The sequence below is a fragment of the Ictalurus furcatus genome, chromosome 6, assembly GCF_023375685.1.
Source record: "Ictalurus furcatus strain D&B chromosome 6, Billie_1.0, whole genome shotgun sequence".
NCBI classification, from domain to species: Eukaryota; Metazoa; Chordata; class Actinopteri; order Siluriformes; family Ictaluridae; genus Ictalurus; species Ictalurus furcatus.
The window spans coordinates 3,323,325-3,346,069 of NC_071260.1; the positions used below are offsets into that span (position 1 = coordinate 3,323,325).

The 22,745-nt window shown below is 41.4% G+C and overlaps 1 protein-coding gene across 1 annotated transcript in view; it reads right to left on the reverse strand.

The window, feature by feature from the left end:
- Window positions 1-15,768, reverse strand: part of map2 (microtubule-associated protein 2) — a 133,058-nt gene extending 117,290 nt beyond the window's left edge. The window contains exon 1 of the mRNA XM_053626229.1: window positions 15,670-15,768. The gene's annotated coding sequence lies outside the window, so the exon portion shown is untranslated. The remainder of the gene's footprint in view (window positions 1-15,669) is intronic.
- Between the last annotated feature and the right edge of the window lie 6,977 nt (window positions 15,769-22,745).

A 22,745-nucleotide genomic window follows, 5' to 3' on the forward strand; every position in this document is an offset into this window, starting at 1 on the left:
CATCAGTGTGGGAATATGGGTCCGACTTGCCTCAAGTCAGCAGGTCAGACGGGTGAGGACGGTGCAATGTTTCTGGGGAAAGTTTTCTTTCGCGCCTTAATACCGCGGCACATCTGAGTACTGTTGCTTACCGTGTGCATCCTTTTATGGATACAAAAGGCCCGTCTTAAAACTTTCAGCAGTAGCCTCCTCAATCACCAGAGCTGAATCTATAATAATGCACTTTTTGGGATGTGGTAGAACGGGAGCATGATGCAATCACGTCAGCATGGACCAGAATCTCAAAGGAACGTTTCTAACACCGTGTGGAGGCCATGCTGTGAAGAATCGAGGCTGTCGGGTGGTATCCAATATCAGTGTGGCTTAGTGTTTCTAATAAAGTGGCCAACGAGTGTACATTTTTAAAGTCAATCGGTGACTTTTACGCATCAGACATCAAACAGGAGTGACAGGGAGAATGAGACCTGATACCCATGATACCCTGGGCACTGATGTAGCATCAAGTCAGTGTGTGATATCTTTCTTTCTTATTAGTAAAGTTATGAGTTTATACGTGTTTTTATACTATGGAAGTCCATGTCCATCACGGAGAAAAAAATTTAAGGGAAAAAAAAGAAAGGTAATTGCGACTTTATATCTCAATTGTGACTTTTTTCCTGGCAATTTCGAGTTGAAATCTCGCAATTCTGACTTTAATTCTCGCGATTTTGAATGGACATGTCGCAATTCGGATTTAATCGCCCCAGAATAGCGAATTTAAATCTCGCAAATTTGATTTTATTTCACACCAGTTTTAAGTGATTCTTTAAGTGATTCTTAGTGATTCGATTCTGAACTTCGTATCGCGTTCGTATTGAGTTCGTATCGCACAATTTGGACTGAATTTCACCCGATGACAATTTTACATCTCACGATGCTGACTTTTTTTTTTTTCCCCCTCGCAATTTAGACATCCACTTGACATTTAATGAGTTACAAAGAATGCACTAGGGATGCACCGAATATTTGGCAACCGAAATTATTATAAGTGAAAAGGCCGAATGACTCTGACTGAACAATGACGTGTTTGATGACGCGACCAAATAGCCTAGCAACCAGAGTGAGACGTGCGAATGTCACGACCTCCACTTCCGGCAGCGCGCTCGGAGCGATGAGGGGGCGCGCGCATACACGACCTACGTGCACAGCGAGCGCATGCTCTTCGGATGTTGACGACCGTGACATTGTTTACCGTGGACACGTGCGTTTGTTTGGTTTCTGTTCCGGAGTATTCTGTCACGTCGCGAGACGTAAGGGAGTAGAGTACGGAAGCAGGTAAAGACGTATTTATTTAAGGGCAGGCAGACAAATCCAAATCGTGCTCCAAAAAACGTAGTCAAGACAGGCAAAGGGTTATCGGGCGACCGGCAAACAGGCGTAAACGGGGCGAAGCAGGAATCAGAGTCGCGGTCACAGAAAACAGGGTCACAACACAAAACAAGAAACATGAACTAGTACTATGGACTGGGAGCGGAAACACCAGCGGGGACTAAATGAACTAATCTATAGTTTAAACTAACTAAATCTATCAAGGAACATAACATTAACAACGTATCTAACTATACTATATCTACTCAAATACTCGGCGAGGTGTACAGGGACGCGAGCGGTACATATCCCCAATATCATCAGCCCTATAGAACCCAATAGAACCATTTTCTGCACTCCTGTCAATGCACTTTTTAGTTGTAGGCTACAGAGTGTTCCACTCTTTCAGCAGTCAGTTACAGGCCTAACGTCGGCTATTCAAGGGGCTCAGAGATGACCACATCAAAATATTTTTATTTTACTCGTTTATTTATTTAAAGTTATATTGTGCCTTGTTGGTAACCTGTGCCTGCTGGAATGAAAAAAAAATGTTCAGTGTTAAATAAATATCTCGAAATTGTAGTTTTTGTAATTGATTTTTTTTCTTTGAAAAGCAAGACAAACTAGTAAAAAGCACGTTTTGAGTGTTTAATTTATGCGACGGTGGAAAAAAAAAGGCAAAATAAATGGAAAAAAACGCGGAAAAAAACGTGTTCGGTATTCGGCTTTCGGCCGAGTTTTTCATTATGTTCGGCTTCGGCTTCGGCCAAGAGTTTTCATTTCGGTGCGTTCTGAAAAAGAACTGTCAAAAATAAAGTCACGATTCTCGGATATAAATCTCAGTGACGTTTTGATTTTTCTTCTCCCTGTCAGAAACGTGCTTCCGCATTATACTTTAACTTGAGTGAAGAATATGAAGCTGTATTTCGACTTTCACCACAGGTTTTTCACTCTCTATATACAATATTACACGCTTTTTCCCCGTTGGTATTAGATCGATCTACTTGTGTGATATTGCAGAAACGTGTAGTCCGTCTGTGCTTGACTTTATGTGCGGCTGTAACGGATCAATTTCCCGCCAGAGATCAATAAAGTGTCATCTAATCCTCGCAATAAAGCGAAGCACACGAGCAACTCCACACACAAATCCCTGAGAAACACATCGGACAATACGTATCTTCACGTTCATGCAAACATGCTCACCAGACGGTGTTTATAAAACATTTCAGAAGCCATTCAAAGCTTTAATACGCCTAATTAAATGCACGATTCTCCATTAAACAGCCTGGGCTGTAATAAAGCACTGCAACTTTCCAGAGGAAAACTTTTGTAAGGAGTGTGTGTGAGTGTGTGAGAATGTGTGTGTGAGATGTGCAGCCTTAGAGGATTTGCTTTTGTGAGCAAACCAGTCATGATGTGTGTGTGTGTGGGTAAGACAGTCCTCCCTGTCAGATGGTTCAGTCCATCCTGCGGTACGGCTACAGCTTTAAAGCAGCAATTCAGCACAAAATATAACGTACACCATTCGTCACCCAAATATAATCAATCAGCCCAGATAGATATGGTGTTTTTATTTATTTACTTTATTTTCGCCCTGAAGCTACGAGGCGAACCCGTACGAGACGTCTATAGCTACCAGTTTAGCATCGTGCAAACTGCATACAATAAGAATTATCATTATAGTCTTCACTTATTAGGTGCATTTCTGTCCAAACTGTTCCTTTAATGCCGCACTTTATCAATACACACTCTGAAATCAAGCAGCGCACACACACACACACACACACACCTGCCTACGCAGAGTGGAGCTCTGGCTAATGGCACAATGACTCAGCAGTCACTCTGCATCCTTCAGGCTCTGAACACCTACACCTGCTCTCTCTCTCTCTCTCTCTCTCTCTCTCTCTCTCTCTCTCTCTCACACACACACACACACACACACACACCCTTGTAGCTCCATCATACACACATGTACAGTGTGTGCAATGTCAGTACACAAACTGCTTACAGTCTGCATATTATTCCACCCACACTCAGTCTCTCTCTCTCACATACACACACACACACACACTTAGTATATAACAGTTCCTTACAGCCCACTCATTAACTCCCCCAACCACACACACACACACACACACACAAACACACACTTCCTTAAAGCTCCAGCATACACACCTGCGCTGTGTAATATCAGTAAATAAACTGCTTACAGTCCGAATATTACTCTACCCACACACACGTACACTCTCTTTTTCATTCACATTCACACACACTCTCTCTCTCTCTCACTTTTTTCATTCACAATCACTCACACACACACACACACACAAACAGTATACAACAGTTCCTTACAGCCCACTCATTAACCCACACACACGCCGTGTCGAGCCCACGCACACTTCAGCTCCTCAGTACTCGCCCTCTTCCTGCTGCCTCCATCCCTCACCGCCCACACTACTGTCTTACACACCTGCAATACACACCAATGCTGACATGAGAGACAGACAGAGAGAGACAGACAGACAGACAGGCTAAGACAAGAGGTATTATAAATGACAGAGATTATTAAAGAGGCTATTATTATTATTACGTGTGTTATTTATTATATTATTTACATGACTTATAATGTAACATTTATATTATTGTTTTCGTCGGGTCATGAGGGATAAGTTGCTTCGCCTGTGATTAATCCAAATGTCAGTGATTTACACACTCGTAGCCCTAAAAACAGAAAAAGGCAAAAATGTATGTAAATGAGGTGTGATGATGTAAAGCAGGGATCCAGGACTTGAGTCCAGCTTTGAAATGACTTCTGTAATGACTTGGACTTTCCTCAAACTGTGGCATTTTTACTTGGACTTGTCTCAGTCTTGAGTATTGGCCTCTCGTATACTCTTGTACTTGAAAGAGAGTTTGTAAAAGTAACGGTTGGGTTTAATTTGCTTTCCGAATGCACAAAGAAGAAGAAGAAGAAGAAGCAGAAAGAGCATTATTGCCAAGTGCTATGTATTGCAGCTTTGTAAGGGGTATTGCACTTTACAACGTCAGTCTTGATTACAGCCGGTCTGTAAAGTGACGAATCCAGATGATTGGCTCGAATGTATCCTCGGAACAATTATCAATTTCCCACACATAGCTTTAGTTCCTACCTGGAATTAGTTCCCTCACACCTGGCTCGTTTGGAGTGTTTGTTTCAGAACCTGGTGCGTTTTCTCCTTCGGTTCGGGTCGGTTTAGACAAACAGTATATGAACACGGCAATCGCGCTCGTATCCGCACCAAAACAATCGGTCCGAGACCGCCTGAACGAGGAGTGGTTCGCTTGTGGCGAGAAAGCAAACCGAACCAACGGGCGAACCAACCAACCATATAGCAATGCATGATGGGAACTGCGTCAAGTTACGTGAAAAGCATGTTTCTTTTGGTTTTTGGTTGGACCAAAGATGGTGTAAAAGATGGCCTCGTTGGAAATTTGGACTATTCTAATTCTGGACAACTTTCAAAAATGCATAAGAGCACAGAGGTGTTGAGCGAGCGTCTCGTGGAAGTGGGCTTCAATCGCTCGGTGAAACTTCGATTCCCGCTCAAACCGATCAATTATAATAACTACAGCTAAAAAGAAAGCCGCAATAAGCCCGCGGAGCTGCCGGCTATCCATCTTGACCGCTATGAGCGTAATAGCGGGGACAGAATGAAGAAAATAACCACATAAAACCTATAATCGAATAGCAAAAATAAAGAATAAGAATAAATGTACACTAATAGTAGTATGAAAGTAATATATACGGTGCCCTCCACTAATATTGGCACCCTTGGTTGGTAAATACGATCAAAGAAGGCTGTGAAAAATTGTCTTTACGGTTTAACCTTTTAATCTGTTGTTCAAAAAATTCACAAAAATACTCTGCTCTAATGGATATCAACAAATTGCAACCACAACACAGGTTTATCAAAAAAAAAAAAAAAAAATCTTTGTTAAATATTTGCAAAATCCATCCTGAAAAGATTTGTTACGTTCATGTGGACTGTACATACATACAATGTATTGCCAAGGGAAAAAAAAATAAAAATCAAGCAAGCTCCACAGCTATAATTCCTTACAGAAAGACAGTTCATACAAAAACCTCACATGTACACTTCAATATAATAACATACACACGTATAGCTACGGTACCATAAACGCCAGCAAGATCTACAGTATATCGTGCGAAACAATACCTCATTCAATTCCTGGGAAATTCTTTAGGAGGCTCTTACAAGTTACTCTAGTTCTTGACATTAACCCTATTTCTATATGTTTATATTTACTCACTAAGTTTTAAATTGTCCCGTTCTATTGGCAGACAACGTTGCTAGAAATAAACATTTGTAATAAACGAAATAATCTGCCCAGAGAATAAGAATATTTCAAGCTTAAAATGAGCCAACGTGTCTCTAAATAGGCTTAATAAGCTAATAAAGAGAAAGAATAGTCGAATTTGGCCATGTTCAAGAGATTTTCACTGCTTTTTCGCAGTGCTTTTCCAGGAAAGAGGATGACGTCTTGATGACTGATGATCCCGTGAGGCACTGACACCTTCTGAATATGTCAGCAGGTAAATGTACTGTATCTCGAATAGCAACCGGTTTGCCGAACATTTCTCAAAATGGGACGACGATTAATAAAAGACGAAATGGTGAACCCTATTTTACCTTTCATTTCAAGTTTGACGTCGCCAATCTTTACGAATTTCACGTGCCTAGGACGACGCAAAATTATTAAATGATCTAACGAACGACCAGAACGATTTCAAGTGTGAAATTAGGGGGGGGGGGGATGGAACGTCTAGAAATAAGCTTAATCCTGCATCATAATCTTATTTTGAGATATACCGTATTAGACACATTCACGTGTATTCAATGTGTACTTTCCTACTTGATTTTTTTGTGAAGCTGCGAAGCGCGACGAATTTAAAGTGCGACGTAAAGGAAAATTCAATTTTCCCATTTGCGCTGAAGATAGGCTTCTTGCTTTCTCAGATGAATGGTACAGGATGACTTACGAGACGCGCACGATCGTTTACGAGATGTTAATCAGCAGCAAACTGAGAATAAAGCATAAATATACAAGCTGGAAATGACGCCAAATCTAATGAGGCCCCGTAATTTTCCTGTGTGAATCCGATTTGAAATAACAACGCTGACTTCTCATCGTGTAGTATCTTATTCCTCAGCGGTAATTCTGCATATAACGCGGTGTAATTCTTTAAAGCGTTCTTTAGCGTATAAATAATGCAGATTCGCCTCTGTGGAGCAAGAACCAGTCAATAATCAAAATAGTGTAACAACAAAATATTTCAATATAAAACGTCTCATCAACCAAGTTAAACACCGCATTAATTTTTGTCGTTGTTGTTGTTGTTTTGGCAGGCTCGGCTTTTCATCGCTTTACTTCCACATGGATAGATTCTCTGAAGAGGCTCCTTTTGTGTGTTACCCAGTCCTCATTACCCTGATCACATGACCACTGTTTCCATGGCAGGCGTTGCCGTGGTGAGGCAGATAGGTATGGATCGGGACACTAAATGCTCGCTGTGTTATGGCGCTCCAGAAAAAGAAAGAAAGAAGGAAAGAAAGAAAGAAAAGAGGCATACATACTGTATGTAATATAGCATCCGGTTATAAATATCTGAAACGTGTCGCATATTTTTACGAGTCATCTTTAAGCCAGAAATTTATCAATCTTTAGTACGTAAATAAGTCCCGATCTAGTTTTCAGATCCAATTTGCTATTTTTTTTCTACAAAAATGCAGAATTTTTCCATTGGCCACCAGTCTAGTACCAAAGGATCTAGTCAGATAGCTTTTGGGATCTGCTCAAGACACCAACAGAGCTTGATCTTCTGAGCGTTGGTCTTCCGAGTTCGATCTGAACCAGTATAAGCCAGTTAACCAAATGGCAGACAAAGGAGGAGTGTTAACCAAAAGCAATACAGGTATAAAAAAAAAAAATTAAAAACCAGCAATTTGTCATGCATGAGAAATATCTGATCTGGAAGTTCATCATCTTAGCAAAGTCATTGCTAAGATGATGGTGGAACACAGACTAAACCTAGAACCCTAACTAGAAACTAGACCTTCTCCTGTTTGGACTAGTTCTTAAGGAAACACCTTCTACTAGAAAGTCACGTCGGGTTGCTATCACCAACATCCATTGTATATTATGTATTTGGGCTTAACAGCTTGTTCGGGTGAGGAAAAGTTTTCCAGTGACAAATTCAAGGATAAACCAATATAAAGTGTGTTAGTAAGGTGTTACGCCACCATGACCCAACACCAAGCTTCGTTATACTAGATATACTCCAGAGTCTACAAGTCTCCGGAACTGTACTGGAGCGATGAACACTGTTCTTTTAGAAGATATTTGCTCAGATGGTGTTTTGATGCTGGCAGTGGACATCGCTGTCTAACACATCACTCCAAAATCTCCCACAGGTGTTCCACTGGGTTGAGATGGAGTAAGTGTGAAAGTCATAGCATATCATTTACATAATATTCATCCTCATCATACCGTGCGTTCAGGTCGGGCGACATGTGGACGGGGGTGGAGTCATCCTGGATGATACCGCGCCGATCAGACCGGCAACGTTTCATTGTCGGATAAAAATCACTCAGATAAGCTGCAGTATTGAAGTGGAGATGAACCATGGAGGCAAAATAAATAACTTCTCTGGTTGGGTTTAATAATTACGTATCAGGAACACAATAGCTTAGCTAAAGCCGTCAGGACTCCGGTCTGTCTTCTACATGGACGGGTTCTCTAAAGAGCCTTCTTTTGTGTTACATCCTTCCAGTACTGAAACCTTATCAGCTCTCCGTCAGGGAGATTTAATAATGTGCGTGAGCTTTTGTTTGAGGTGAACACATACTATGATACACAAGCTTTTAACATTAACATCCACGAGCTGGCAGTCCATTCACAGCAAAGCCCTCGTACGAGGCCGTGGCAGAGCAAAGTAGCCAATTAAAGCAGACTGAAGCTCGTACGCTGAGACTGTGCCGGCGCTTACATCCGAGGGGACGATAAAAGCTTCTAGGAAAAGAATATGAGAAAGCAAGAAAGTGCATCACAGACATCCACATGTTCCTCTGACCGATCTCTTCTTAAAGTTCAGAAAAGAAAGAAAGAAAAAAGAGCTTCTAAGCTTCTATCAGGACCACGTTCATGTCTACAGATTATCCAATGAGATGTCTGACAAAAACAATAATATGTTAGAAATACAACACGTGTACTGGGATGTGCGGTGATATTTTCTCCTTAAAATGTCCCCTTTCTATTCATATTTCACCCTCATACTGTCCCCTTTCTCTTCAAAGTTAGGAATAACTTTAATGTCCTCCATAAAATTGTCACCTTTATGTAAATACTCTCTCCTCATAATGTATTTCATCCTGAAAATGTCCAATTTTTATCGTCACATTGTGTCCTTTATCAAGTCCCCTTTATCTTCATAGTTTCTCCTCATACTGTCCGCTTTCTCTTCGCAATTTCTCCTCAAAATGTCCAATTTTTCTCATCACATTTTCTCCTCATACTGTCCGCTTTCTCTTCGCATTTTCTCCTTCACATTGTCCCCTTTTTCTCACCGTACTTTCACCTTCATACTGTCCTCTTTTTTAACCAGTTTCTCGTCCTAATGTATCGTTTTTCTTCATAATTTCTCCTCAAAATGTCCCTTTTCTCTTCACATTCTCTCCTAAAAAGGTCCAATTTATCTCATCACATTGTCGCCTTCATCCAGTCCCCTTTATCGTCATGGTTTCTTCTCAAAATGTCCCCATTTTCTCACCAGTTTCTCATCCTACAGTCCCCTTTCTCTTCGCATTTTCTCCTCAAAATGTCCAATTTTTCTCATCACATTATCTCCTCATGCTGTCCGCTTTCTCTTCGCATTTTCTCCTCAAAATGTCCAATTTTTCTCATCACATTATCTCCTCATGCTGTCCGCTTTCTCTTCGCATTTTCTCCTTCACATTGTCCCCTTTTTCTCACCGTACTTTCACCTTCATACTGTCCTCTTTTTTAACCAGTTTCTCGTCCTAATGTATCGTTTTTCTTCATAATTTCTCCTCAAAATGTCCCTTTTCTCTTCACATTCTCTCCTAAAAAGGTCCAATTTATCTCATCACATTGTCGCCTTCATCCAGTCCCCTTTATCGTCATGGTTTCTTCTCAAAATGTCCCCATTTTCTCACCAGTTTCTCATCCTACAGTCCCCTTTCTCTTCGCATTTTCTCCTCAAAATGTCCAATTTTTCTCTTCGCATTTTCTCCTTCACATTGTCCCCTTTTTCTCACCATAGTTTCTCCTCATACTGTCCTCTTTTTTAACCCGTTTCTCCTCCTAATGTATCGTTTTTCATCATAGTTTCTCCTCAAAATGTCCCTTTTCTCTTCACATTTTCTCCTAAAAAGGTCCAATTTATCTCATCACATTGAGTCCCCTTTATCTTCATGGTTTCTTCTCAAAATGTCCCCTTTTTCTCACCAGTTACTCATCCTACAGTCCCCTTCCTCTTCATGTTTTCTCCTCAAAAACGTTCCCTTTCTTTTCACATGCCCCTCCTCTTTCTCCCCATCCTTATGCATCTCCCTATGCTTCATCCTCATGCTGTCCCTTCTCTTCACAGTTTCTCCCTGACATGTCCTTTTCTTATATATCTTATCTCCTCTTTCCCCCTCTGTATTTCCCTACACTGTCCCCTCATCACCTCACCTCCCTCCCGTCCCTACACTGTCCTCTCTTTCTCCTCATACTGTCCCCTCTTTCCTTGAGCGTTCTAGGTCATGAAGATCCCGGCAGTGGCTCTCTGGCAGTCCTTGGATCTAAAACTTCCCGTCACACAGAACTTCAGCCTCGGAGCTCCAGCTGTCCTTCATGCGCAATCGTGCCACTCAGCCTTCAGCTCACACAGGAAATAACCCAGAGAGCAGGCAGTATATGCCAAAAAAAAAAAAAAGTCTCTATATGCTTTAGAGCAGATCCGCTCGTTAAAGCAGCGCTTCATGACGCTGTAATAAAATCCCAATCCGTGGAAAAGTTCTGGACGAGATTTAGAAATCGCACCGGCTCGGCTTTAGACGCTGTGAAATTTATGGAGTAATAACACAACGTTTTACTCGCTCCCTTTTTCACTCGCTCTGCCCGTGCGTTCAATATGTTATTGAAGAGACAGAAGAGACTCGATTACACACCACACACACACACACACACACACACACACACACACACAAACTGAGGTTCCTGGAACTCTCCACAGGCCACATCAACATAAACAAACACACACCCACACACAGTTGAGCTAATTAATGACCTCTCTGGAGAAGGAATCACAGATGAACTGGGTGTTAATAGAGCAGGGGGGTGCTTGTTAGATGTTTTTATTTATATCAATAAAAGAGGGATTAAAAACCATTCAAGGAAGCCACGGCCAAGACCACAAACAGCCGAAGCAGGCGATAAAGTAAACGCCCGAGTGTGTATACATGCACGTGTATACGTGATTCAGAGTAGAGGATCTGGGTTAAACATTCCGAATCAGTAACAGGAAGAAATCTTTTGTTATCATATCATCATTTGTACTTATTTTTTTTATTCTTCTTCTTATTATTATTATTAATTACTTAAATGATTCGTTTACTGGGGTGGCTTATTATGTTTGCATCGCACTTGTGGGGTTGGTGGTTCGAATCCTGCCAGAGATTGCATGTTCTCCCCGCGCTTCAGGGGTTTCCTTCCTCCCCCAGTCCAAAGACATGCTATGTAGGCTGATTGGCATGTCTAAATTGTCTGTAGTGTGTGAAGGGGTGTGTGAGTGCGTATGCGATTGTGCACTGCGATGTTTGGCACCCCGCCCAGGGGGTGTCCCCTATCTTGTGCCCCAAGTTCCCCGCGACCCTGTGTACAGAAAATGGATGGATGGATGGATGGATGGATGGATGACTCAAACCAATTTCTTCAAGTTGAAGCAGAAATGTTAATTTGGGGTGGGGGGGGGGGGGTTGGGGGGGGAGGATGTCAATCGAACACTGAAACCGATTTGACCTTTTTTAAAATCTGACCCCCTAATGTAAGTCTTTTTTTTAAATTATGAATTGTTTTATTTATCATTTCTTTCAATAAAACAATTATTTATTGTTTTATTTTTGTACTGTAACGATTGCAATTTGAATCTCGACTACGCCACAGCCATCTACGGTCAAGAGTCATGAGTCAAGAGAGCAAAACTGGCATGCTCTCAATCCCCTGTCAATCACAGCGACACTAGCCACTCGTGGGCGTCTGTCATTTTGAAAAACATCGCTCCGAATATCACCGAGTTTGTGAAATCACGGTGAGGTCATATTTCTTTTTAGATATTTACGACAAGTTAAATGTATGTGGAACATTGTTATATATCAATAGCACATCTATTCCGAACAGCTACGCTGTTGCATCTCCATTCAGCATATCAGGACTTCAGGACTGTTCCAGCTGTACTGCCACATGTCTGTGTGGTGAAGTGAGCTTTATTACAACACGCAGGTCTGGTCTGGGAAGTGACCTGTTTTCTGAATGAACACTGAGGTCATTGTGTTGTGGGTCCCCTCTTTATGCAAACGACCCCATTCTCCTAAAGAGTACCCCACCAAACACACACACGTTCTGTCCTCGCCGCTACCACAAACTTTGTAGTCATTACCCCATTTTCCTCTCCTTGCTCGTTCTGGATGTCTGCATGTAGACAAAAGCAAATCCATCTGGGAGCGAGCTCGGCCACGCAGAACGTTTCGAGAAGAATGTATACAACGCCGATGCCAAACCCAAAACTTCGGGGATCTGCAGAAAGATTCCAGAAGATGAGGTATATACTGGCAGGAAATATGCCGAACTGTACAGCGAGACTCTCGGTTTGTCCTGCACGTCTAATCTTAGCAGCAACGAGGGGCGTCCATCAAGCATGTCATTAAAAAAAAAAAAAAAAAAAAAACCTCAAGCCATGCCGACATGACGTGAAGGACTATCCGACCAGCCCTGCTGTCAGTACTCAGCCAGACACACTTAACTACAAGAGACAAGCTCCTCAGCCAAGCTATAGGCTTTTCCACTGCAGTACACCATTTTAAGCAACGTGGACTTTTAGTAAAAAACGTTTCTCTAGCCACGATTATTCAAAACGTGCAAACCTTGGACTAATTTATCTATGACTTGAGGCTCGATTGTGTGTCAATCCAGTCTGTCGAACAAGTCCACGAGTTCGACATCTCAGAATATCTGTACTGCTCACGCTACATATCACACTACTTATTATTATTATTATTATTATTTTAGCTCTGGATGACAGACTTGCATTCAGGATTTTCTGTAGGACTCTCATTGGCTGCTGCACGTCGGAAAGATGCTCGTACCACGTGATCCTTCACACGCGGCGAGGGGCCGTCGCAAATCCTCGATAACGTGCTGCGTTCCGACGAAAGGAACCGAAGAAAACGCGCCCCTCGACTAGGACGTCAGAAGGGCGTGCTCAAACCCAGGATCGGCATAAGAGGTCACGACAACGTGAACAGGAAATAAAATATCACTTCGCTACTTTAACGGCGTTTATAGAGGTATTTACTCCGGCTCGATCGACACAGACGGAGTAATTGCTTCAAATCCAGAAGACGGGTACACAACAGACGTTTCGATAGGGTTGAAGGCTACGCGGCTTTTAAAAATGCAAACGCTAAGTGTAATAGAAAAAGCGTAAAAGTACGTAAGGACGCGCTTTGATATACAACGTTTGTAGACGTTTGTGTAGTCAGCAGCGGACACAGTGTCACACGGTGTTTTAACTGCCACGACTATTTATGTTGCTATCGCATTACACCGGTCCATACAGGATCTTGTGACGTTTTTTTTTTCCCCAACAAAATTTGCACCATTTTTTTTGGTGATTTCTACTCTACTTGAATTGGCGAAAACACGATCGCACGAAATAGTCTTTCTCGGCGATGTTTGTTGGTAAACGAGACCTTTTAGACGTACGCGTGAATCGACGACAGCTTTGGCTGAACGCCATCATCCCGACGCGCCTCGGCCCAAACCTGCGGAAAATCTGGGGCGGTTCCGAAAAATTGCGAGCTCCTCGGAATCTTTCAGAGTATCCGCGATCTTCCGGTCCGTTTCCGCGACCGCAAGACACCCTGGAGGGACTCAAGACATGCAAAAGCGACGCTCCAAAACGACCGCAGGATAACACGCGTGTGTGTGCGACCTCGCGTGTGTGCGTAGACGTAATCAAAAGCTACTATAATTTTCAGCCTACGACAATGATAAAATACGCAATCGGCTTCGTTGAACGAATCTCAGCCTAACCTCACTTCTAACGTCTGCGTGTTACAGAGCAGGCTGGAGAAAGGCCGCAAGACTCCATCGATCCAGCCGACGTGACTCACGGGCATTTCATTACCGGTGCATCGGATGAACGTACAGCACCATCGCCCACAGGCTGTTTACAGCCGAGGGAAATCAATGCCCACGACGGCACACCGTGGGAATCTGATTACGCTTTGAGTACCTGTATTCCACTCAATCATACTCCCTCGCTTCCTCCCTCCCTCCCTCCCTCCCTTTCATCCTGCAGATACCGCACGACTGTTTCAATCATGATGGCTCGGCTCTAAAATGGAGGACAGACAAAAGAAACATCAACGCGAGACCACTTCACGAGGACCGAGAGCACGACGCAGAGAGGTACACTCCACACGAGGTGCAAAACCCCTGGACAACGGCATTCATGTCGGAAATGTCAGTGAAGTCGTAATCGTCCCTGGAGACCTGTTCAGCTTGTAATTACGTCCTTCTGACACGAATTCTATCAGACATTGCACATGGACTCTCCTGAGCTGAAGACGTGTACTGAAATGAAGGATGACTCAGCTGTGGGCTGGTGCTGGTGTTGGGGGGGGGGGGGGATTTGGGGTGTTGGGGGGGGGGCGCTATAACACTTCCTTATCTGATTTTGACCCGGTTGCTAGTTGAAGGACCAGCAGCATCATGAGATCGTGATCTGTACGAACATCAGGCGCCTCAAACTGTACGTCTGATCAACATCTCGCGCAGGCTGATCGTCTGAGGTGAATGGGGGCATCCAGTGACGCTGCAGAAATGTCTCACACACACACACACACACACACACACACACGCGGCTTCATCGAGGACCGAGCGCGTCGACAGCGTCTGATCTGTGGCTATCTGGCACTGCACAAAAGCATGCGCTTAACGTTTTAGACAGATCTACGGTACATGATCTATAGCCATCTTTCTTAATCAAAGAACAGCCGTGTTTGAGCAAACACCCGCCACCGTGCTTCTTTTAAACCGGACCACGAGGCACGCTTTTATGGCAAAACGATGAACAACAATGAAACTCTAATGGACTTCTGGTTGCTGTTTCAGCACCACTGATGCTGAACCTGAACGTTCGTTTTACCGGCTCTGCTCAACACACACACACACACGCACACACGCACACACACACACACATTTGTCTCACCATCCTTCCACTGAAATAATCATCACTGCAGCTATTTAATTCTTCAGCACACGTCCTAAACAAAGCCCTAACCGTAACCTTTTGTTTAGTAAAAGCTGACATTTTTTAAAAATATAAATAAATACATTTTGGTCCCCACTAGGATGTAAAAACATGCCAACACACATCCATACATACCCCCACCCACACCCCAAATCCCCACCCTACCTCCACCCACACCCCAAATCCCCACCGTACCTCCACCCACACCCCAAATCCCCACCGTACCTCCACCCACACCCCAAATCCCCACCGTACCCCCACCCACGCCCCAAATCCCCACCGTACTTCCATGTGATCATACCTAACCTCTTTACACAATAAAGCATACATACCTGTGTGAAGATCTGACTGTTCATTCAATGCATCTGTGATCATTATAGATCATCTTTAAACAAATTTAATTTAAAAATTATCATTTAAAATCTGGATGTATATACACACACACACACACACACACACACACACACACACACACTGCAGTCCATACTATCAATGCACACCCAATCCTAGGACATGTCTACTCCAGGGACATGAATGGATGGATGGGAATGTTCTGCTCACAAAGAGGCGCACTGCGTCCTGCAGGTGATTAGAGCTTCAGGAGGCGCAGGTCCGCTCAGAAGCACTGCAGTGTATGATTACTAGACGTGTGTAACTTGTGCTGATCATTTCCGCGTTTATAGCGCGCCTGAAGCCCCAGAAATGAATGAGGAATTGTGTCTTACCTGTTCACGGAGTCCGCTGCAGACTGCACGACTCTGAGCGCAGTGACATGCAGGAGGCGGGGCGTCTGAGATCCACAAACCACACCCACTCCGCCTACCTACCGTAAACCACCCAAAGAGGGAGCATCTGTATTTAGCGATTTCTAGAATGTTTCATAGAGCATAGAAACACTGCGACTACTACTACTACTATTACTACTACTACTATACTACTACTATTACTATATTACTACTACTACTACCAATGCTACTACTATTACTAATACTACTATACTAATACTACTACTACTATTACTAATACTACTATACTACTACTACTACTACCAATGCTACTACTATTACTAATACTACTATACTACTACTACTACTACTACTACTACCAATGCTATTACTATTACTACTACTACTACTACCAATGCTACTACTATTACTAATACTACTATACTAATACTACTACTACTATTACTAATACTACTATACTACTACTACTACTACCAATGTTACTACTATTACTAATACTACTATACTACTACTACTACTACTACTACTACCAATGCTATTACTATTACTACTACTAATGCTGCTATTACTACTACTACTACTAATGCTATTACTTCTACTATTGCTACTACTACTAATACTAATGCTATCACTACTACTACTACTACTAGTGCTACTGCTGCTATTACTACTACTAATGCTATCACTACTACTACTACTAGTGCTACTGCTGCTATTACTACTACTAATGCTATCACTACTACTACTAGTGCTACTGCTGCTATTACTACTACTAATGCTATCACTACTACTACTATTACTACTAGTGCTACTGCTGCTATTACTACTACTACTACTAATGCTATTACTTCTACTATTGCTACTACTACTAATACTAATGCTATCACTACTACTACTACTACTAGTGCTACTGCTGCTATTACTACTACTAGTGCTATCACTACTACTACTACTAGTGCTACTACTACTACTACTACTAGTGCTACTACTACTACTACTACTACTACTGCTACTTCTACTACTATTACTACTACTAACGCTATCATTACTACTACTACTGCTATTACTACTACTAGTAGTAGTACTGCTACTACTAATACTAATGCTATCACTACTACTACTACTACTACTAGTGCTACTGCTGCTATTACTACTACTAATGCTATCACTACTACTACTACTACTAGTGTTACTGCTGCTATTACTACTACTAATGCTATCACTACTACTACTACTACTACTAGTGCTACTGCTGCTATTACTACTACTAATGCTATCACTACTACTACTACTACTAGTGTTACTGCTGCTATTACTACTACTAATGCTATCACTACTACTACTAGTGCTACTGCTGCTATTAATACTACTAATGCTATCACTACTACTACTATTACTACTAGTGCTACTGCTGCTATTACTACTACTACTACTAATGCTATTACTTCTACTATTGCTACTACGACTAATACTAATGCTATCACTACTACTACTACTACTAGTGCTACTGCTGCTATTACTACTACTAGTGCTATCACTACTACTACTACTAGTGCTACTACTACTACTACTACTACTACTACTACTGCTACTTCTACTACTATTACTACTACCAACGCTATCACTACTACTACTACTGCTATTACTACTACTACTACTAATACTAATGCTATCACTACTACTACTACTATTACTACTACTACTGCTGCTAATGCTATTACTATTACTACTAATGCTTTTACTACTACAACTACTACTAATTCTATTACTACTACTAATGTGACTACTACTACTACTAAAAATAATAATAATAATAATAATAATAATAATAATAATAGCCTTACACTTTTATGAAACACTTTATTTCATATTCCAAAAGCCCAAATAAAATGAAATTAACCTTCAATCCTTTTTTTTTTTCATACCGCCTATCCCAGGGAACTCTAATGACAGAAACTGCAATTTACCTCTCTATGTCTAGAGTAAGAAGTGTTAACACATGTTAAGCTGCCTGTTTATTTCAAATGCTTTCACATATTTAAAAATGAACAAATAATAATAATCTAGTTTGGACAACTTGATTTTTAGATGCGGAACAACTTCAAAATTTGTGTTCATGATGACCATTATTAAGTTTATGCTACTGAAAACATGGGGTTGGACGAAATTCTACCTGCAGATGCCATAACTCAAAAAGCTATACATTTTATTTATTTATTTAGCTTTTTGTTATCGTCGTCGTTGTTGTTGTTGTCGACCTAGCGCTTTATTTTTTTTTTTAGATTGTTGTTACTACTAATTTTCAATGTTGTCAATTTAGTTGTTTAACGATTTATTTGTAATACTTTTTTTTGATGTACTTTCATTTTGAATATATTTGTTTGTTTGTTTATTTGTCTAAATAAATAGTGTATCAGTGCACGGAAGGCGAAATCTCCATTGAGAGGCCTATTCTCAGTGATTTACGGTAAGTAACCGCGCTAACGGGGCTTTATAGAAGCCGAAGCCCCGCCCCCTGGGAGCACGCGCTTCCTTTTCTTTTCACTTAATCAGTGTCGTACAGCGCACGCGCTTCTTGAGTCTTGAGTCACTGTGTATCTGTTCGGCTGTAAATCCATACAGTACTGTAGAAATTAACCTATAGTGACAGATTACTGATATATATATCAGTGTCAGTGTCCTCTCACATTCAACTGCTTTTATTTCCATCAAATTTCTTAACATGTGTAAATATTTGTATTAAAATAAAAACATTCAACAACTGAGACATTAACTGGAGAAGTTTCACAGACGTTTGAGGAACAGAAATGTTATAATGAGTCCCTGAACAAATAGGGGGTCAATATTAAAAGTAACAGTCAGTATGTGGTGGCCTCCAGCTGCTTTAAGTACTACAGAGCATCTCATCCTCATGGACTGCACCAGATTTGTCAGCTCTTACTGTGAGATGTTCCTCCACTCTTCCACCAAGGCATTTACAAGTTCTCGATCACGTCTGGGGGGGACACAGATGTAATTTTCCACTGCGAGGACGATAATCTGTCCTTCCTGTCTCGCTGTAGCACCGTCTTAGACGTCTAACATTACAGACGTTGCCGTTTATTGCTCTGGACACATCTGCGGTCCTCATGCCTCCCTGCAGCAGGACTATTGAAAGTTCACGCAGGTGAGCAGGAACCCTAGACATCTTTCTTCTGGTGTTTTTCAGAGTCAGTAGAAAGGTCTCTTTAGTGTTCGTGTCTTAAGGACTGTTCCACAGGTGCATGTGCAATAATCGTTCCTGGTTCATTGAACAAGCATGAAAAACATCGTTTAAACCCTTCCCAATAAACATCTGTAAAGCTTATTTGGATTTTTACAAAATTATCTTTAAAATACAGTCTCCTGAAAAAAAAAAAAAAAAAGGGGGGACATTTCTTTTTTTTTTTTGCTGATTATGTGTCTAAATCAGATTATATGCTAGGAAATATTCAGAATAAATGAATAGAAGAGAACAATATAACATAGCTAGAACAATATAGAATAGAAAAGAACTAGATGTGTTGGATAAATATAGAGAAGCCAAAGATAGGAGGAGTCACTTCTTTTGTCACAGTGAAAAAAAAAAACTCTCAGCACAAAACCTGCTATTGTCAGAAATTAATTAATTAATTATTTATTTATTTTATTAATCACACTCAACCAAAACACAAATCAAAATGTCAAAAGGTTTTTTCTTTCCTCCTGTACCGACGGCAAGTTAAAAATGGTCACATGACAAAAATCTGGTCCCTGATTGGACGGATTTCATCACTCGACAATTGCATAAGCAACGGAGCACAAAGTTCAGTTACAACCTTCAGTGTATGAAGTCTTTAAAGTCAAACATGACTTTATTGGCATGATTAATATTAGCATCACCGAAGCTTGGATACAGACTATGAGAACAGATCAGCAAAATAACATCGGTAATAAATAAATAAATAAGTAGATAGATAGATACAAATGTACGTACGTTCAAAAACAGTCAAAAAGGATGAAACACTAGTCGTGAACTCTTCGAGTCTACGATCATTGGGATTAAAACAGAATAAAAGTCTTCTTTATTCAGTTTGCACTACAGCTACAGTGCGAATTTAGCTCACGGGAAGGATTAACGCTGCCGGTATAGCAGGACGCAAACTGTGCGTTGAAATCATCACGCACTTGTCGAGCTGTTCAATACTTCAGATTGGCGGGAGGGGGAAAAAAACAAACAGTCGTAGCTCCATCTTGAAGCGGGAATGAATGTCTCCATCAGCAGATAATTTGGTGTCAGTCCACATCAGCATCAGCATCAGCATCAGGCAGGAGTCACGGATCAAAGTGCGAAGGTGAAATTGTACATTAGAAGACGCTGATACAGTTCAACCACGGGGTTGTGTGACGAAGTAGCACTACTGTCACGACCCAGAAGTTCATTTCCAATTCCAATTTCCACAACCTGAAGTGTTTTATTCCTCTTACACCACAGCAGTTTGATTTATTACGTCATACTACACGTCATACTTTTTTATCCATTTATAATATGGATAATATATTATATATATATATATATATTATATATATATATGGTTGAGGTCATAGCAACGGCTTGCTGAATCTCCAAAAAAATAACAGGGATCATAAAAATTGCATGTTTTTTAAAAAAAATAATTAAATTTAGTCCTGCCGTGATTAAGCTATTTCACATAACAGATGTTTACATAAAGTCCACAAGACACAATAATAACTGAATTTACACAAACGAACCGGTTCAAAAGTTTACACACGCTCGATTGTTAATACCGTGTGTCGTTACCTGGATGATCACCGACATGATGTGTTTACGTTTTGTGGGAGTTGTGCACGAGTCGCTTGTTTGTCCTGAGCAGGTAAACTACCCACTGTTCTTCAGAAAAATCCTCCAGGGCCTGCACATTCTTTACTTTTCCAGAACCTTCTGTATATTTGACGCCTTTCCAACAGCGGCTATATGATAATGAGTCTTTATTGATCACGTATACATTACAGCAGAGTGAAATTCTTTTCTTCGCATACCCCAGCATGTTAGGAAGTTGGGGTCAGAGCGCAGGATCAGCTATGATACAGCGCCCCCTGGAGCAGAGAGGGAGCAAGAGAGGCCTTGCTCAAGGGCCCAACAGTGGCAGCCTGGCAGCGCAGGGACTTGAACCCCCGACCTTCCGATCAGTAACTCAGAGCCTTAACCGCCAAGCCACCACTGCCCCACCATATGATGTCGAGATCCATCTTATCACATTGAGGATGACTGAGACTCGACTATTACAAAAAGGTGCAAACATTCACTGATGCTCAAGAAGGCAACACGATACATTAAGAGGCGGGTTCGTTGGGGGGGGGGCGGGGGGTGTGAACTTTTGAACAGGAATTGAATTGATCGGTGTCAATTGTTATAAGTTTGTCTTCTGGGAAACATGAACTGTATCAATAGTAAATAATTATTTCCTGTTCTCACTTATGCTATAGGAGCTATACACAGCTCTCAATGACAAAAAAAAAAAAAAATGCAGTTTGTCATGTGACCAAAAACAATTATTTTTTTTTAAAAAGTGAAAGATGTTGGAAAACTTCAACTTAAACATGGGAGACTCCTTCCATAAACTTTAAGCAAACATCTCCTTATGGAAAACTTCACTGATTATGCGTTTAAGTCGTTCCCTGTAAATGAGCTGTTACTATAGAAACGATAACGTATTCGAATGAGAGCATGAATATAAACCTGTGATTGGAATTACAGCCGGAGGTATTGACCGACCTGAGCCTAATGGTGTACGTTAAGGTGAGTGTATGTGTGATATAAGGTTAGATATAAGGTTTGTACGATGCATCAGACACCGAACCCGTCTTGGCTGATGGGTTCCATTAGGAGTGAGAGAGAAAATGGCGTACGTACTGTATCATGTTCCTTTTTGATGAGATACCGCGGTGTCTGTTCTTTTCTTCACACCTTCTGTTGTGCGTTCCTGTGATTCTCCTGCGATTTCTCAGAGGTGTTCGTGAAAAACCCTAGAGCTCAAACTCCATCAACGTTTCCCTCAAACGAGCAGGACGGAGACGGCTGCGTTGCCATAGAGATAAAGCCGAAGAGGTGAAGTGACTGAGTGAAGCATAGAACAAGTGAACTAGGTGAAGTGCGCATTTAACGCTCAAGCGCTCGCATCTTTACGTGCACCGCGTCCCTGAGAGTCAGAGAGGGGGAAGAGTCCGACTCATGTTCAGCAACATTCACAAGACACGAGTGTGTGTGCATGTGTGTGTGTGTGTGTGTGTGTGGGCTCTAACGTGTGGAGGAATGCAGCTCCCTGTCTTTCCCCTCATCAGCATTTCCTGTAGAGATGTACAGACAAAGCTTCACAACGGGAACCTAATCTCGTACATTCTCATGACATCACTGAGTAAAACATGCAGCCAGCTGCAGTCAGACCTCTTACACATTCATTCATTCATTCATCACACACACACACACACACACAGCGCCAGCTGCATCGGCACGACAGCATCACAAACAGCTTCATTACAGCAAACAGGTTTCGGGACATTTTCATCTATAACTCTCACGTCTTCAACATGTACAAAGAAATAGCCTATTATACATATAAATACTTATAGTATTTTTTAAATATATTATACCATCCATATATATATATATACATACTGTGTATACATATTATTTATGTATCTGAATGATTTTATGCACTGCACTGCTGCCGTGTCATTGGCCGATTGGGTAATCTGCATTAATATGCAGGTGTTCCTAATAAAGTGGCCGGCGAGAGTATATACAGTAGCTGTTAATTCATACTATGTGACTCAGCAGCGCTGCTCTGTGGCCACTGTACGTAACACGCTCATACACAAACTTTATTATGTATGTGTGTGTTTACAGTGTTGCTTTTGTCCTACATTTTATATCCAGATTCCCTTTTTCACTTTTTTTTTTTTATTCAAAATGGACGTTTTGCAGATTTTAGTAGGAATGTGTCAGCCTTAAGGTTATCTATCATCTAGTGAGCTCC